Source organism: Muscardinus avellanarius (genome assembly GCF_963383645.1).
Source record: "Muscardinus avellanarius genome assembly, chromosome: 15".
In the NCBI taxonomy this organism is placed as follows: Eukaryota; Metazoa; Chordata; class Mammalia; order Rodentia; family Gliridae; genus Muscardinus; species Muscardinus avellanarius.
Window position 1 is genome coordinate 86358869 of NC_137801.1, and position 14252 is coordinate 86373120.

A 14252-nucleotide genomic window follows, 5' to 3' on the forward strand; every position below is an offset into this window, starting at 1 on the left:
TCGTCAGGGGCCCCAGGCCGGGAGGAGTCGGGAGTCCAGTCCCCCAGAAGGGGGTGCAGGTGGGTGTATAGCTGCAGTGCGAATTGGAGGTTACCCTGGACAGCTTAGTGATGTGCGCTTGAGGAGGCTTGAACAGGCAAGGGCTATTAAAGAAAAAAACAAATCATGAGATTGAGCAGGCGACCAAAAAGGAGACTGGCTTACTCATTACCTGGAGAGCTACCCTGAGCTGGCAAAGAGGATGGAGGTTGAGGGATCCGATCCAGGAGCCGTCAGTCTTCAGCCAGGCTGAGTAGGGCCAGCGGCAGGGCCTGGTCTGGAAAGGTGCTCCCCCTGTGTTGAGGCACCTGGGGCTCATCCTTTTCCAAGGGCACTGTTCCAGTGGCCCTCCTGGCCACACGCCGGGCACAGTCTGATTGGTGGGTGTGGCTTCGCCCCACTTGAGGCAGGCTCCTGGAGGTAGTCGTCGTTGCTGTCCTCCACACCTAGGTGGCGCTCCAGAGGGCTGAGCCACCACCCCCAGCCGAAGGGCAGCTACCAGGGATCTGCCTTTTGGCAAAGTTGGAGTGTACGCTCCATCTTCGCCTGTTTCTCTCTGGACTTAAAACTTTAGATGCCATGTTAAGGTTCTGTCAGCTGCGACGGACCTATACTCACACACAAAGAGCGCGTCCCGGGGCAGGTGTCCAGCAAGAATGGCAAGGCGGACTCCCCAAGGGCAGACAGTGGGTGTCGTCCCAGCCCCGGTCTGGCCCCGGCGTTTCCCACAGCACCTAGGGCGCGCCCAAGCGGGCCGGAAAGGGAGCCAGAAGCCAAGTGGGTTTAGGACCATGCGGAGCGGCCGGGCAGCCGCCCAACAAAATTGCAGTCTGGTGGGGGCCAAGATGGCGACTGTGACGTCACCAGGCAGCGACTGCACGCCATCACAAAATGGCGGCTGGCGGGAAAATAAATGGCAGCTGATGGGGGAGAGCATTTGGAGGGATACCAGACTGCTTAGAAAAGTTCCTAACTGTTCCTGGGCCACCGCAACCCATTTCCCAACTCGTATCAAGACAGACAGGCTCTCAGAGCATCTGCTAGTATAAAGGTTCAACTCCCCATAATTGGTTCGCGGGCAGAAACGAAGAACAGGAAATGGGCGTCCCCGATTTCCTGCTCAATCGTTCGGAAACGGAGGTTAAGAGATAGGGAAGAACGTCTTCATTCCTTCTCAACACCGGAGGATGACCTGGTCATCCGGAGTGTGGTCCCAGTGGACCAGGGGACAATGGGTCACCAAGCGCTTGGATTTTGGGGTCTCATTGGACCGGAAGACCCAAGTCCGGAACCCGCTAACCAAGGGAAGGAGGCAGTTTACCAGAGTGAAGTGTTGCCAGCCAGCGCTGGCTGCGACAGAAGCGCTGAGAAGCTGCTGGAAGCGCAGTGGAGCCGGGGCGCGTGGATGCTGGTGGCTGGTGTGGACGGCACTGGCGGCTGGCACAGGTGGGATCAAACGGTGGCATGCAGGTGGCGTGGCTTGCTGGGTTCGTGGCGTGGAGACAAAATGGCTTCCAGGCACGCGGCAGACGCTGGGGCTGGGCCCCGAGGAGCACCACCAGTAAGCCTGGCTCGGGCGGGTGGAACGGAGCAGCAGCAGCAAGTAGAGCTATGCCTGGCGCAGATGACTGTGGTGGACGCCGAGGCCGGCTGTGCGCCGCCCAGTGAGCCTGGCTCGGGGTGGGCGGGGCAAACCAGCCAGAGGTCCCGGCGGTGACTGGAGCGCCGAGCTGGAATGGCGGTTTTAGGAGGTCCAAGCAGCAGGCAGAGGTCCTGGCCCGCCCAGGCGGTCGGCGGGCAGAGCAGGTGCCAGCATCTCCCAAGGAGCCTGGCTTGGGGCAGGTGGAACTGGCAGCCTGGCGGCCAGTGGCGCCTGCACGCCCTGGCAGTAAGGGCCGCGGCCGCGGTGGCAGTGGAAGATGGCCGCCGGCGCTCCAAAAGAGAGCACGTGGTCGGGAAAAGATGGTCACCGGCTCTCAGCAGAGTGCAGGGCTGGAAAGATTGTCGCGGACTCTCAATAGAGCGCAGGGCCAGAAAGATGGCCGCGGACTCTCAGCAGAGCGTGGGGACTGGAAAGATGGCCACCGGCTCTCAGCAGAGCGTGGGATCAGAAAGATGGCCACCGGCTCTCAGCAGAGCGCGGGGACTGGAAAGATGGCCACCGGCTCTCAGCAGAGCGTGGGATCAGAAAGATGGCCACCGGCTCTCAGCAGAGCGCGGGGACTGGAAAGATGGCCACCGGCTCTCAGCAGAGCGTGGGATCAGAAAGATGGCCACCGGCTCTCAGCAGAGCCCTGGGCGGGAAGAAGGCCACCAGCTCTCCCGGAGAGCACGGGGCTGGGGAAGAAGGCTTACGGTCCGGGCAGGCACAGGGCGGCAGCGGCGGCAGTGGTGAGAGCAACGCCTGCAAGCGGAGCGCTGGTGTGGGACCTCGCAGTCGAGCTGCTGGCACGTCGGAGAGTCCGGGGCTCAAAAAGAGAGTAAAAATAAAGAGAAAAAAGAAAAAAAAAGGGGAGGGACCCAAGAGTTCTCCCGGTTCGGCACCAAATGTTAAGTAAAATAAAAAATTATGCTAGTAAAATAAAAAATAAGTGAGTACGGTGGAGTGTGGAAAACACGAGAGAGGTCCGGTACACGTGGCATGTAAAGTTTTAATGGCACGGCTCTCCCGGGGATCAGGGCGAGGCACCGTGGGGCCCGCACGCCTGTCCGAAGCTAGAGGACAAGGGCTCTCCTTTTCAAGGTATGCATCTCGCGAGATGGGGGTTTTACTCACGGGAACGCCCAATTCTCGCTGGGGTTTCGGCCCCTCCTTTGCCCTGCAGAGGTCATGTGACACAAAGTCACATGAGTGCAGGACCCAATTTATCAGGGATTACAAGCATGCGCCACCACGCCCGGCTTGACCTTTTTTTTTTTTAATATGTATTTTATTTGGAAACAGGGTCTCTCTAAGTTGCTGAGAGCCTCACTAAGTAGCTGAGGCTGGCTTCAAACCTGTGCAATCCTCCTGTCTCAGCCTCCCAAGCACGGGGATTACAAGCGTGCACCACCACGCCCGGTTTGTATTATTTTATTTTGAAACAGGATTTTGCTAAGTTGCTGAAGAGTTCCCTAAATTGCCAAGGCTGGCCTCAAACCTACGATCCTCTTGTCTCAGCCTTCCAAGTACGAGCTTGACAAGCTGGCGCACCGTGCCTGGCTCCTGCTTCCAGCTCTGACGCCAGCGTCTACAGTCAGGACCTTGGACATATATGTGGGTGGCTGGCGAGGCTGTCGGGGTGAGGGGCCCTCCAGGGCCGGTTGAGAGCTGCCCCGCCCAGCGGCCGGTGCGATACACGCACTCGATAAGGCCTGGCTGATTATTAAAGTTTCTAGTAAGATCGCCATGGGAACGTTCCCTTATTAAACCTCGCCGCTCCAGGCTAAACGCGTTAACATTTCATGTGGATAATTCAAAGCGCCCACTGTTTATATAGGCTGGCTTGGACTTCAGAGCAGAAACCAGCCTCTTTTTTTTAGTCCATGAGAACTGTGGGCAGGGGGCTCCCGGGCCCCTCCGGCTGAGGTGGGCAGGCTGCGGGTCCACCTGGGGCGCCTCTGGGAGGGGGCCCGGATCCTGGCCGAGTCCCTCAAACTCTCCAGCAGGGCGAAGCTGGGAGGGCAGAGATCTTCGTCCTCCTCTGAAGTCCTCCTCAGTGGCCGTGGCCCAAGTTCTCTGCTCCTCCGAGGCCCAGCGGGCCAGCTCGGGCTCCAGGCTCCTCCTGCACCGGGTGCTCCTGACAGGCCTCTCCTCCCGCACAGAGGGCAGGGGCTTCGGAGGAAGGTTCTGGAAGCAAGACCCTCCAAGGCCTGTGGTAGACAATCACAAAGATGGTCCTCCCAAAGCCTCGGCTCTCCTTTGTTTTTCTCTCTCCTCCTCCTCCTCCTTTACCGCCCTCCCTTCTCTCCCTCCTCCCTTCTGTCCTCCCTCCCTCTTCCTCTCTCCCCCTCCCTTCCCTTCCCCTCCTCCATTCCTCCTCCCTCCTCTCCTTCCTCCCTCTCACCCTCCTCCCTTTCCCTTCTCTCTCTTCTCTCTCCTCCCCCTCCTCCTCCCCTCCCTTCCTGTAAGGGAGGCAGCTCTATGGTGCCATGGGGAGGCTGCGTGAGAGGTCCTCTGGGGAAGGGACCCTGTCCTGCGGACCCCCCTTGGCCCAGGAGCTGGGGAGGGTGTTGGGAAGGAGAAGAGGTGCGATGTCCCTGTGGAGGCCGGGAGAAATGACTCCAGATGACGCCCTGCCAGTCTCTCCCTTCTAGGGACCCTCACAGCTCCAGATCAGCGCAGAGGGGAAGCCCGGCCGGAGGGAGGAGGGGACTCAGGGCGGTGGGGCCAGGAAGGGGAGGCCCAAGCTGGAATGGCTCTGGGTGGGTCTTGCCAGGTATGGGATAGGGTGCGTTGGTCGCCCCGTTTGGCGGCGCACGTCTGTAATCCCAGTACTTGGGAGGCTGAGATGCGAGGAACGCAGGTTCAAGGACAGCCTCAGCAAGTAGTGAGACTCTCATCAACCTAGTGAGACCCTGTTTGAAAATACAAATAAAAATGGCTGTTGGGAAGTGTAGCTGAGAGGTAGAATGCCCCAGGGTTCAATCCAGTACCACAAAAATAAATAAGTAAATAAATGTAAAATAGGCCTGGCATGTAGGTTAGAGGTAGAATGCCCCTAGATTCAATCCCTAGCACCACATTAAAAGTAAATAAAAGCCGGGCGTGATGGCGCATGCTTGTAAGCCCCGTGCATGGGAGGCTGAGACAGGAGGATCGCACAGGTTTGAAGCCAGCCGCGCGCGCTGGCTTAGGAGACCCTGTTTCTAAATAAAAATATAAAAATAGGTCTGGGAGTGTAGCCCAGAGGTAGAAGGGCTTCCAGGAACCCCAGTACCACCAAAAAAAAAAAAAAAAAAAAAAAACAAATAAAATATAAAAATAGTAGGGGCTGTAGCCCGGACGTAGAGGCCCCTGGATTCTACTCCCAGTACCACCAATAAATAAATAAAGCCCGTGTGGCTCTGGACACACTTGTCACTTATGCAGCGCATTTGTGGACTGACCAGCGGGGACCAAGTGGGCGGTGGCCGTCACTGCTCGTGGGTGATGAGACAAGTGTAAGGTGAACCGTGCTGCTGGGGCCGTCCTTAGGAAGAGGTGAACCTCGCAGCCAAAATTCGCCGGCCCTGGAGCCATCCAGAGCAAGGGCCGGCTTTGTGTGTTTGTTTTTGGTGCTGGGGACTGAATCTCAAGGTGTTCTACCTCTGAACCACACTCCCAGCCCTTTTATTTATTTTTATTTTATTTTATTTTAGGTACTGGGGATTGAATCCAGGGGCATTGGACTCTGAGCTATACCACCAACCATATATATATATTTTTGTTTGTTTGTTTGTTTGTTTGTTTGTTTGTTTTGTTTTGTTTTTTGGTGGTACTGGGATTCCTGGAAACTCTTCTACCTCCAGGCTACACTCCCAGACCTATTTTATATTTTTATTTGGAAACAGAGTCTCTTAAGCCAGCGAGGCTGGCTTTGAACCTGCGCAATCCTTCTGTATCAGCCTCCCAAGCGTGGGGATTACAAGCGTGCGCCACCACGCTCAGCTTATTCTTTATTTTTGAAACAGGGTCTCACTAAGTTTCAGAGGGCCTCACTATGTAACAGGCTGGTCGCAAACCTGCGATTCTCCTGTCTCAGCCTCCCAACTCCTGGGATTACAGGCGTGTGCCACTACACTCGACTGGAATAACTATTTTAAAAATAAGGATTTATATTTACTGAAAGATAGTGCAGGAAGCCAAACCCCACATGGGGAAGAATTTTGCCACATGTATAACTGACTGGTGAAAGAGGTGACAGGCAGGCGGCCCAAAGCCCACGTGCAGGAGCAGATGTTTTCAGAGGAGGGCTGCCTGACCTCACCGTGGTCAGCGAGATGACAGCGGTGACCACAGGGATACGATGTCACACCCACCGAACTGGCAAAACCTTAAATGTGTGGCGAAGCCAGGTGAAGACGCAGGACGCAGAGGGACAGGAGTAGCCGCCACCGTGGCCAGCTGCAAACCAGTGGCACCGCTGGGAAACAAGCTTTTACCTCCCACTGCATCATGGTGGGCCGTTCCACCTGCCTGGGAAATAAAGCTGTGTAGATTAGGACGCCGCCGCTGCTGCTCCTCCTCCTTCTCCTGGAATTACAATCGTGTGCCACCATGCCTGGCTTATTTTTTTGTTTTGAAATGGAGTCTTGCTAAATTGCTGAGGCTGACCTTGAACCTGTGATCCTCCTGTCTCAGCCTCCCAGTATTGGGATCGCAGTTGTGTGTCACTGCACCCGGCTCAGAAAGCACATCTTTCCCACTTCAGAGCTCTCTGGAACGCTAAGCTTCCGACACTAAGCCCACAGCCATCTCTCTGGCAAGTTTCAGTGTTGACCCTCCTGTGGGTGCGGTGTTGGGGTGCACTTCACGGAGAACAGGCACCTTTACTAAATTTGTCCACTGTTCAGGGCCTGCAGCCATGGAAAGTACAAAATAGGTACTAAATAGGTACTTGTTGCTGGGCGAGGTGGCGCACACTTGTAATCCCCGCGCTTGGGAGGCGGAGACAGAAGGATCACGCTGGTTCTGAACTAGCCTCACTGGCCTAAGAGAACCTGTTTCCAAATAAAAAAATATATAAAATAGGTCTGGGAGTGTAGCCCGGAGGGAGAAGGGCTTCCAGGAACCCCAGTACCACCAAAATAAATAAATAAATAATAAATAAATAAATACGTACTTGCTGATTGATTGATTCAGAAGTTAACGGTGTTAGCATGAGTTCAAGTTCTGCTGCTTGGAATGCAGAGACCAGCCATTAGGGAATTCAGTAAAGTATGTGGAAGGTCACCCAAAAGTCCCTTTCTGCTGGCCATGGGGCTGTGCACCTGTGATTTCAGTACCTGGGAGGCTGAAACAGGGGGATCGCAGGTTCAAGGCCAGCCTCTGTAATTTAGCAAGACCCTGTATCAAAATATATAATAAACTGGGTATGGTGGCACACGCTTGTAATCCCAGTGCTTGGCAGGCTGAGACAGGAGGATCTGGGTTTGCAGCCAGCCTCAATTACTTAGTGAGGCCCTTTGCAACTCAGTGAGACCCTGTTCCAGATAAAGAGTAAAAGATCGGGGTGGGAGTGTAGCTTGGAGGTAGAATGCCCCTGGGTTCCATCCTCAGCACCACAAAAATAAATAAATAAATAAATAAATAAATAAGTTGAACTGTAGCTCAGAGTAGAATGCCCCTGGTATATGTATATATATATATATATATATATATATATATTTTTTTTTGGGGGGGGGAGTCTGGGGATGGAACCCAGAGGCATTTGACCTTCTGCCCTATGTTTTATTCTTTCTTTCTTTCTTTCTTTCTTCCTTTCATTTTCTTTCTTTCTTTCTTTCATTTTCTTTCTTTCTTTCTTTCTTTCTTTCTTTCTTTCTGTATTTATTTTGTGGTACTGGGGGTGGAACCCAGAGGCTTTTTACCTCCGGGCTATACTCCCAGACCTATTTTATATTTATTTGGAAACAGGGTCTCACTAAGTTGCTGAGAGCCTCACTAAGTAGCTGAGGCTGGCTTTGAACCTGCGCGATCCTCCTGTCTCAGCCTCCCAAGCGCGGGGATTACGAGTGTGCACCACCACGCCTGGCTATTCTTTATTTTTTGAAACAGGGTCTCATTAAGTTGCAGAGGGCCTCACTAAGTAGCTGAGGCTGTGAACTGTGATCCTCCCATCTCAGCCTCCTGAATGCTGGGATTACAAGCATGTGCTATAACACCCAGTTTATATATGTTTTTATTTAATTTTATATGCGGGTCTGAGGATGGAACCCAGGGGCATTCGACCTCCGAGCTACATCCCCTGCCCTATTTTTTTATTCTTTATTTTAAAACATGGTCTCACTGAGTTGCGGAGGGCCTCACTAAGTAGCTGAAGCCGTCCGCGAACCGTGATCCTCCAGTCTCAGCCTCCCGAATGCTGGGATTACAAGCGTGCGCCACCATGCCCGGCTTTATATATGTTTTTAAAAAGAGTCCCTTTCCAAGGAGAAAGAGGACCACTTTCTCTCCTGACCCCAGATAATATGATGTCCACGGGGTTCCTCAGGCCAAAGCTCCACTCCCAGTTCCCCAGAGCAGGTAAAGGCACCGCTCGGTGGGCAGACGTGTCTTCCCACCCCAGGAGTGGGTTCTTGAAAAGGTATCATCGCTCCATCCGTCAGGAAGGGACTGGAGCTCAGCGCCTTCGAGAATGTGGCTGGCGGCAAATTCGAGTTCAAAAGCAGATTAGATTTCAAGGCAACTGGAGGACGCTCAGCCAAGAGGGGAGAGTTCCGTCTCCTCCTCCTCCTCCTCCCTCGGGCAGCCCAGGGCTTGTCGGGGCCTGGACAGAACTGACAGCGCCTCTCTGTTGCCCTAATTGGAGAAAGGAGAGATGGAAAGCCAGGCGCTGGACTTCGGAGCCCCCCACCCACTTCTCCCTGGGGGCGGGGGGAGGGGTGGGCGTGAGAGTGGGTGCTAAGACTGAGTCTCACTCAGTGCCCGGCCATCCGGGCTGCTGTGCACAGAGCCCACGTCCTTCTAGAGAAAGAGGCCATAACAGAAGAGGCCGCTGTCAGCAGACTAGAGCGTTTCCTTCCAATTTACAAAGCCTTTATAAGTTTGTTGTTGTTGTTGATTGGGTACTGGGGATGAGACCCAGGGGCATTCTACCTCTGAGCTATAACCCCAGCCCTATTCATTTATTTATTTTGGTGCTGAGGATTGAATCCAGAGTCACTCTACTTCCAAATGACAGCCCCCTTTTTTATTTTTATTTTATTTTATTTTTTGCAGTACCGGGTATTGTTTTTTTATTTATTTTTTATTTTTATTTATGGTGGTTCTGGGGGTGGAACCCAGAGGCTTTTCTACCTCTGGGCTATACTCCCAGACCTTTTTTATATTTTATTTGGAAACAGGGTCTCACTAAGTTGCTGAAAGCCTCACTAAGTAACTGAGGCTGGGTTCGAACTTGTGTGATCCTCCTGTCTCAGCCTCCCAAGCACGGGGATTACAAGTGTGCACCACCACGCCCAGCTCAGTATTGGGTATTGAACCCAGGGGCATTCTACCTCCGAACTCTACCCCCAGCCCTATTTTTTTATTATTTACTCTGAAACAGGGTCTCACTGAGTTGCAAAGGGCCTCACTAAGTATCTGAGGCTGTCTGCGAACCCAGCCTCCCAAATGCTGGGATTACAAGCGTGCACCACCACGCCCGGCCTTAGCCCTTTTTTTATTTTATTTTTTGCGGTACTAGAGATGGAACCTGTAACATTGAAATTGAGTCAGAGGTTGCAAAGAAGGCAAAAATCAGCCAAGTTTTTGTGTGAGGCCAAGCCTCTTTAATTAAACTGGCACCTTTGGGGGAGGTCTGCTGACCGTGGGGGAAGGGACCGATGACCGGGCAGCAGAGTCACAGTCAGCAGAGTCACACCGCAGAGCGGAAGTGAGGGTATTTATGTAGCCAGGGTTTTAGGGTGGGGCTAGCAGTGTGGGAATGCCAGACCTCTCGTGACATCTGGAGTCTCGTGGTATCTGGAGTCTCGTGGCATCTGGAGTCTGGCCTGTGATGTTCAGAGTCTCACAACCTCTGGAGTCTCTGGACATCTCTGCTTCTGGATTCCAGTTCTGCCTCCTGTCCCATGAGGGGTGGGGGAGGGACCCGACCTATCAGAACCCAGGAGCATTTGATCTTTCAGCTACACTGCCCCCTCAGCCTTATTATTATTATTATTATTATTATTATTATTATTATTAGTGGTACTGGGGTTCCTGGAAACCCTTCTACCTCCGGGCTACACTCCCAGACCTATTTTTATATTTTTAAATTTGGAAACAGGGTCTCTTAAGCCAGCACGGCTGGCTTCGAACCTGCGCGATCCTCCTGTCTCTGCCTCCCAAGCGCGGGGGTTACAAGCGTGCGCCACCACGCCCGGCTCAGCCCCATTTTTTATTCTTTATTTTGAAACAGGGTCTCATTGACTTGCAAAGGGTCTCACTAAGCAGCTGAGCCTGTCTGCAAACCGCCACCTTCTGTCTTAGCCTTTCAAATGCTGGCATTACAAACAATCGCCACCATGCCTGGCTTGTTTTGTTTTGTTTTGTTTTGAAACACTGAGTTGATGAGAGTCTTCCTAAATTGCTGAGGCTGGCCTCGAACCTGCAATCCTTCTGTCTCCATCTCTGAAGCACTGGGATTATAGGCATGCACCAGCATACCTGGCCACACAGGTTTACTCAGCACTACAGAGTAAAGCAGGTAGACAATGTCATGAACCCTTCGCAGAGAAGGAAGCTGGGCCAAACAGGACCGAGGAACTTGATCCTGGCAACACAGCTGGTGGGTGGCTGGGCAGGCTTAAATCCAGGCCCTGGGCCCGGCGTGGTGGTGCATACTTGTAATCCCAGTACTTGGGAGGCTGAGACAGGAGGATTGCAATTCGCGGGCAGCCTCAGCTACTTAGTGAGGCCCTTTGCAACTCACTGAGACCCTGTTTCAAAATACAGAATAAAAAATAGGGGTGGGGGTGTAGCTCAGAGGAAGAATGCCCCTGGGTTCCATTGCTAGTACCACAAGAAAGAAAGAGAGAAAGACAGAAAGAAAGACAGAAAGAAAGACAGAAAGAAAGGAAGGAAGGAAGGAAGGAAGGAAGGAAGGAAGGAAGGAAGCAAGCACAAGAAGGACTGGGGGTGTAGTTCAGTGGAGGAGCACCTGGGTTGGACCCCAGCCCCCTGCCCACGCACACACATTACAGGTATCGTGACCCAATGCCCCGCAGAGCTGGCAAAAGCTCTGGCTGGGTTCATCGCTCCATCTAGCCATCAACACCCAAAACCCTATATATAAAACAAGAAAGACAAAACAAAACAAAACAAACAAACAAACAAACATGGAAGTAGCCTTTCATTCCCTCATTAGTGCTAACTTGAAAACATCCAGGCATGGCAATAAAACAGGTTCACTTGAAATGTGCCTCGTTTTGAAATAAGGAAGACAGCGTGGGCTCGGCAGCCGGTGGCGGGTGGCGCGCCCATCGCTGCGGCCATTCGGTCCCCATGGCGGGGTCAGCTCTTTTTGTGGTTTGACCCCTGCGTCCTCCTGGCCTCTCTCCCACTTAGAATCTTCTCGCCTTCCCAGATCCACCCGCTGCTGCTGGTCAGCTCTTCTCGTTCCTGTGAACTCTTTGGGTCCTCTATTTCCTTCCTTCCTTCCTTCCTTCCTTCCTTCCTTCCTTCCTTCCTTCCTTCCTCTTATGGTACTGGAGATGGAACCCAGGGGCATTCTAACTCTGAGCTACACCCCAGCCCTATTTTATATTCTTAATTTTGAAACAGGGTCTCACTGAGTTGCAGAGGGCCTAAGTGATGAGGCTGGCCTTGAACCACGATCCTCCTGTCTCAGCCTCCCTAGTGCTGGGATGACAAGCATGCGCCGCCACGCCCGGCTCTTTCTGGGTCCTCTGGAGAGAACTTTTATTGTTCTCCTGCCCAGCCCGAGGGTAGACTATAAATAAAGCAGCATCACAGCTGGCTTCCCAAGTGTAGGCAGGAGATAGACCAGAATTTACTCACTCAGGGCTTTCTGTTGAATGAACATTCAAGATTCGAGGGTCCCAAAGTCTCTCCATTCACCGGCACCTTCTGTGTCTCAGATATTTCTCCACGGTGGCCCCGGGCAAAAGAAATACCAACACTTTCACTTATGAAGCAATTACATAATTAGGACCAATAATTATGACTTAATAAGTATTTATGGCTTAAAAACTTAGTAGCCACGTGGAATATTAACACACAAAAGGTTTAAAGAAAAGAAATTAGACCGGGTGTGAGCGTGTCTGCAATTCTAGGTATCAGGAGACTGAGGAATGCACGTTTGAGTTCAGCCTAAGCACCTTAGCAAGACCCTGTTTCCAAATGAATTAAAAAGGGCTGGAAGCCGGGCGTGGTGGCACACACGTGTAATCCCCGCGCTTGGGAGGCTGAGACAGGAGGATCGCACAGGTTCGAAGCCAGCCTCAGCTACTGAGTGAGGCTCTCGGCAACTTAGTGAGACCCTGTTTCCAAATAAAGTATAAAATAGGTCTGGGAGTATAGCCCAGAGGTAGAAAAGCCGCTGGGTTCTACCCTCAGTACCACAAAAAAAGGGGGGGGGGCTGGAGATGTAGCTCAGTGGTAGAGAGCTTGCCTAGTATGCATGAGGCCCTGAGTTCCATCTCCACCACCATTAAAATAAACAAAACTGGGCTGGGCATAATGGTGATACCTGTAATCTCAGCACTTGGGAGGCTGAGACAGAAAATGGCAGGTTCAAGGAAGATACAAAGTGAAACTCTTAGCAACTTAGTGAGACTCTGTTTCAAAAATAAAACAAGTCAAAGGGCTAGAGGCGTAACTTAGAGGTAGTACATCTCTGGACTCAATGCCCAGTACCCCGCAAAGCAATCTGTATTGCTGCCGAGTGTGGTGGCATACACTTACAACCCCAATACTTGGGAGACTGAGACAGGAGACTCGAAATTTTGTAGCCAGTCTCTGCAACTTAGTGAGACCTTGTATTAAAACTAAAAGAATATTAAGAGCTATTTTAAAAGAATATTAAGAGCTGGGCCTGGTGGCGCACACTTGTAATCCCAGCATTTGGGAGGCTGAGACAGGAGGATTGCGGTTCGGGTACAGTCTCAGCTACTTAGTGAGGCCCTCTGCAACTCAGTGAGAACCTGTTTCAAAATAAAGAATAAAAAATAGGGCTGGGGGTGTAGCTCAGAGGTAGAATGCCCCTGGGTTCCATCCCCAGAACCACACAGACGACAGACAGACAGACAGACAGACACACACACACACACACACACACACACACACACACACAATATTGAAAGCTAAATTAAATTAAAAGCTATTTTATTCTTATAAGAGAATAAAATAGGGTATGGTGGCACATGCTTGTAATCCCAGCATTCGGGAGGCTGAGAGAGGAGGATCGTGGTTCGAGGACAGCCTCAGCTATTTAGTGATGCCCTCTGCAACTTAGTGAGACCCTGTTTTAAAATAAAGAATAAAAAATAGGGCTGGGGTATAGCTCGGAGGTAGAATGCCCCTGGGTTCCATCCCCAGTGCCACACACAGAAAAAAAAATCTGTATTTTTAATTACAATGACTTATTTGTAGACATTGTGTAACTTCTCGGACTGTACAATCAGGGTATACACAGGATCTTTTCCTATTTCACACTGATTTTCACATGGAATTTTTTTTTTTTTTTGGTGGTGCTGGGGATGGAACCCAGGGGCCCTCTACCTCTGGGCTACACTCCCAGACCTATTTTATATTTTATTTGGAGACAGGGTCTCTTAAGCAAGCCGAAGCTGGCTTCGAACCTGCACGATCCTCTTGTCTCAGCCTCCCAAGCGCGGGGATTACAACTTGCTCCACCACGCCCGGCTTTTGGAACTTACTTTTTAAAATCACAACAATTGTTGTATTTTATCTGTATATCTACACACACACACACACACACACACACACACACACACACATCATGGAAAGGACATGAGGCTTGAGGGATTCCCACCTGGGAGGAGACCAGGAGCTTTCTCTACTTCAGTCTGGAATTAGCCCTAGTTCTTAACCACTCTGGTTATGATGCCCTTCTCTGAGCGGGACCTGGTGGCGCAACCCTTGTAATCCCAGGACTTGGCAACTGTGATGCTCCTTTTTCAGTCTCCCAAATGCTGGGATTACAAGCACGCGCCACCACGCCCAGCTCCCTGTATCATTTTTTTTTTTTTCCTTTAAAGGGCTTGGGACATAGCTTGGAGTCAGAATGCCTCTGAGTTCAATCCCCAATACCAAAAAACAAAACCCCAAAGAGCAGTACTTGGGGGGAGCTAAAACAGGAGGATCACCGATTTGAGGCCAAGCTTAGAAATTTAGCAAGACCCTCAGAAACTCAGTGAGTTCCTATTTCAAAATTAAGAAAAAATAAGAAAAAAAGAAAAAAAGGGAGGAGGAGGACTGGGGTGTAGCTCAGAGGTAGGCTGCCCCTGCGTTCCATTCCCCAGTTCTGCACACACACACACACACACACAAAAAGGAAAAGAACATA